We start from the raw sequence: 5209 nt of genomic DNA, 5'->3' as shown, positions 1-5209 counted from the left end.
CTTGGTTAGGGTCAGGCAGGCAGTCGGGGGTAACTGAAGCTGCCTCTCCCTTCAGGCACCAACCTGAAGCTTTAGATATATTTTCATCCTTTAGTTCATTGAGCAAACAATGCAAACAGTCCTTTCTAAACTGTTACAAGCACAATCAATTTCAATGGTCGTTTAGCTGGCAAACTGTTAAGGAGTGGCTCCTTTTTCTCCGAATGCAACCCGCATTCGATCCGGAATCAATTGCAACTTGGCAAGATTCCTATCATTCTTGGGTTAGGGTCATACCCTACCCATACTTTAGGTTTGTTGTGGTGGGTTCCAGCGACCATGTCGCTTTAGTTTATTGTCTGGTCATTTGCTTCAAGGCAAATACCTAGCTTTCCTTTTCCTTGGCAATTATTTCCCAAGAAAAGTGAGTAACAGGATGATTACTCATCCTCTTGTAAGTTAAATTCTTTCAATAACTTGCCAACCTCCTTTCGGGAGATGACAAAACTCTCTTGTGGACAAATCTCAAGTCTATACAAAGTTGCAGCTTTTTGCACATGTATTGCATCTATTCCACGGGATCATTCCACCCATTTGCTTAGCGTTTTCCGGTCACGGGATTTACCTCCAACCGAGTAGCAGGGTTGAGGGTATCTTCTTACCCAATCCATTCCTAATTATATTGGCCCATGGTCCTATAAATAGGCAACTCCGTCGGGGTTCCATCATTTGAACGAATGATCCTTAGGATAAAACCTTAGATCATTTTATGCATAAGCACCCAATTGACTCGCCATTCCGAATGTGTGTAAGATCTTAGGGTTTGCGGTTCTAACTTGGCAACAAATGTATAACTAGGTCAATTCTTGCCGCACCAAACCCTAGTTAGCACTTGGGATACTTATCATATCGACTGAACCATGCCCAAATGAATCCCTTGTGGTTTATGTGATTTAGACAACACAATATACTTGTCTTGCGACAAGGATGAACCTTTCCCAAAGGTGATAAACTAGATTAATAGTTACAACTACACCAATACGTGTAAACATGCGATTCACTGCTTCTACGCATCACATGGTTCACAATAACCCTATCCTTTCTTGGCAAAGTAATAATGCCTGATAATCTGGACACTAACTTTCCTAGGTCCTACTAGGATTTATGTCAAATAATCATGCCACCTGCAAGTCCATAGATCATTTTCGTGCCTTCTATTCCTTTTCGAATAACATCTTATGGGTGTTAACTTATTACAAGGAAGATTTATCCAAAAACGGGACATGCCATTAATCTTTCCATGCCTAGCAAAAAGGTGTACCTAAATAATTTCAACCTTGAAATGAGGCAATAGTTGTCCTAGGCTCGTCACTTTTGAATATACAAAAAGGAAACTTACTGATAAGGTCCTACAATTTCATAGACACCTTATGCTCTTTTCATTCATTCCTTTGAACGTACCAATGATCAATTTCCAAATCTTAAGCTATTTCTAATAATGTTCAAATAGCCAATTCATGTCCCAATTGCATTTAACTTGACTAGTTGAATTCGAACATGCATGAGTGCTTCCTAATCCGTGAAGTTATCGTGATTAATTCAATACTTTTGTGTGGAATCCAAATAGATCAAACCTGGACTTGTGAATTCCGGGAAATGTCCACTTGTATACTCGGAGATGAACCTTCCGCATCGCACCTTGTGATCTTTTTAGAGGCCATCGCGAATTCGATCTCCAGTTAGCCTTTGTGGATTTCAACTTTTGGCCTTGGCTTGCAGTCTTACGACCTTGGTCCGTCTCCCTTGTATGCGCAATTCTCTTTGATATATGGCCTCCTTGACCGAAGTTCCGACTTGCGGAATTTGACTTGGGAAGGCCTTAGGGTTCTTATGAGATCCCTTGGACAAAGGAGATTTGAGAGCTTTAGTCCCCCTTGAAATTCCGGGTTTAGGAAGGATTTTGTGGGCCTTACGATGCGGAAAAGGCTCTTGCGAATGGGCCTTGCAAGAATGGGCTTTAGAGTTCTTCTTCTTCTTCCAAAAATCCTAGGACCGGCCTTGTAAGTGATTAGTGGGAGGGCCTTTATAGGCTTCCTCTTTTACTCTTCAAAATCCCGGGGTTAAAGATATTGTGGAAAGGTGTTTAAGAGATCCCCTCTTCTTCTCTACAAGATCTGGGCCTAGAGGCCTTATGGAAAATCGGTGAGAAGGTTCGTCGCCTCCTTCTCTTCAAAGACCCGGGGGGTGTGTGGATAGACCTATGGGCAATGTAGTGGGAAGGGGGGCTTAAGAAGCCCCCTTAGAAGCTTCTTAGAGAAGCTTCTAAGAAGCTTCTGCCTGCGACGTGGAGGGGGGAGGGGAGTCAGAATCCAGCGGCGGCGGCCTGAGATGGCCTGGCGGACCGCGGCGGAGCGTGGTGGCGGCTGGCGGACTGGCGGCTGGCGGCAGTGTTTCCTCCTGCACGGCGGCATGGCGACCCTTCCCTCACACGGCCCGACCTCCCTTCCACGTCCCGTCCTCCTTCACGTCGGCACCTCCTCCAGCTCCTCCCTTCAAGCTCCTCTCCCACAGCCTCCTTCTCACAGCCCGTCCCTCCTTTCTCACAGCCCGTCCATACGACAGCCTTCTATCCTTCCTCTCACGCCCTCTTTCCCCCCCCCAAGAGGGGGTTCTTATAGTCCAAGGAGGGTGAGGGGTCCTCTCTACGTGTCAGTTGCATGGCTCTCTCCCTTCTCACCTCCCTCATGCTAGCCCATCCCTTTCCCCCAGCCACACTTCGGCTGGGGAAGATAATTAAAAAAAATTGTAATAATTCCACCTTTATCCCCTTATCCTCCTCCCAAGAGGGAGTTTTCCCGCGGCTATGCCGGTTTGAATCCCCGACCTTATTTTCGTAAGGTGGAGTGTCTCCATTTCCCGCGTGTGGCTATAGATTAGCTGCTGGCACTAGTGATAATCTTTGCACGAGATTTACACGACGTGCGGGAAGTCAATATTTACGGCACGCAGTGTGCGGAAATATTACATTCTCTCCCCCTTAGAAGAATCGAGATGTCCTCATCTCGAGATAAACTGGGGATATCGAAGATTGAGAGAGCTTTCATCCATCCAGGTAGCATCCTCCTTAGGATGATCTTTCCACTGGACGAGGCATTCTCTCAAGGTTCTGGACCTCAGTTGTCTCACCCTAGCATCTAAAATCTTGTCCGGCCTTAGTTCAAGGATTCCTTGACTAGGCATTGCAATATGTTGGTCATCAAGTACATGATTAGGTACATACTTCATTCTTCCATAGACTGTTATGGAATACATTATGAACTTTTAGGTTTTCAGGGCATTACAGTCTATAAACATTAGGTCTTAAGCACTTGAGGATCTTGTATCGTCCACAATACTTTGGACTTAGGTTCCTGCAATCTCCTAAGGATAGAGAATTCTTCCTTGGGCATACGTGAATGAAGACCATGTCTCCTTCCTCAAATATTCTATCTTGACACTTCAAATCCGTGTATGCCTTCTGTCTATCCTTCGCAGCTTTGATGTCCCGAGAAAGTGAAATCATAAGCTTCGCACAATATCTTTTATTTAAATAACTGGCTTGCTCGTATACATGCTCTCATTCTATAGTAGACATGTCCTATTATTGACAGAGAATTCACGATACTTAGCCTCTAGCTTTTGTTCCTGGTCCTTGATAAAGACTTCCCTTAGCATCCTTTGATAGGCTAGATCATGGCATCCTTCCTCTCTAGCTAGCTCAAGTATTGGGTCGTTTGGCATGGACACCTCTGTAGCTAGAGATCTAGCTATTGATAGATTTTGCAAGATTAATGAATTAAGGAATGCCTTGCGATTGAATGCATCAACAACTACATTCTTCTTCCCAGGTCGGTACTTGATCTTAAAATCATATTCCTCCAATACTTCAATCCATCGACGTTGCCTCATGTTGAGCTCGTTCTGGGTAAAAATCCATTTGAGACTCTTATGATCGATTACTAGAGTGAACTTATTTCCCAACAGATAGTGTCTCCAAAGCTTTAGAGCATGGATGACAGCTAATAACTCCAGATCATGAGTGGCATAATTCTTTTCGTGACTCTTCAATTTCCTTGAAGAATATGCTGATGATTTTCCTATATGAGCACATATCATAAGGCAAGCGTGCTAGTATCAGTTACTACCTCTACTCCTTATTGAGATCGGGAAGTTTCAGAATAGGTGCTGATACCAAACATTGCTTCAATTGGTCGAAGCTACTTTGCTCGGGAGTTGACCATGTAATAGAAGTCTGCTTCTTTAGTAAGTCGGTAAGAGGTGCTGCAATCAAAGCATAGTTTTTGATAAAGATCCTATACCATCCTGTCAAGCCCAGAAAACTACGTATCTCTTTGACAGATACTGGTATTGGCCATTCAAGCACATCTTTGACTTTGGCTGGATCTACTGATATCCCTTCTGATGATACTATGAATCCTAAATATTCACTCTGACGTTTGAAGAATGCACACTTCTTCATTTTTGCATACAGCTTATGAGACCTCATTGTCTCCACACAATCCGTAGTTGAGGTTCATGATCTTTTTCCTGTTTAGAATAGACTAAAATGTCATCGAAGAAGACAAGCACGAAATCATCAAGATATGGTCTGAAAATATCCTGCATTAATCTATTGAAGGTGGCAGGTGCATTTGTAAGGCCGAATGACATAGCCAAGAACTCAAAGTGCCCATATCTTGTATTGAAGGCCGTTTTTGGAATGTCCTCATCCTTGATCCTGATTTGATAGTAGCCTGACCTGAGGTCAATTTTGGAGAAGATCTTTGCACCTTGAAGGCGATCAAGAAGCTCATCTATTCTAGGGATAGGATACTTGTTCTTGGCTGTTGATTAATTCAACCCACGGTAATCAATACATAGTCGAAGTGTCCCATCTTTCTTTTTCTGGAATAGGACTGGAGCTCCCCATAGTGAATTGCTAGGTCGAATGTAGCCTTGGTTTAATGGTTGCTTGAGTTGTTCCTTCAACTCAATTGCTTCCGATATAGATTTTCTATATGGTCTCTTCGCAATTGGCGTAGCTCCTATTACTGACTTGATCTCATGATCTACTTCTCTTTAAAGCGGAAGTTCTGTTAACTCTTCAGAACTATGTTCACGTATTCCTTCAGCCAAGTGACCAATTTACTTTACTACTTTTATCAATATTCATAGTCAAGACAATCGGGGA

Source organism: Lygodium microphyllum, chromosome 20 (assembly GCF_053477565.2).
Source record: "Lygodium microphyllum isolate KBCC chromosome 20, Lygodium_microphyllum_v1.1.10, whole genome shotgun sequence".
Classification (NCBI taxonomy): domain Eukaryota; kingdom Viridiplantae; phylum Streptophyta; class Polypodiopsida; order Schizaeales; family Lygodiaceae; genus Lygodium; species Lygodium microphyllum.
Note: the sequence above shows the minus strand (reverse complement) of the source record.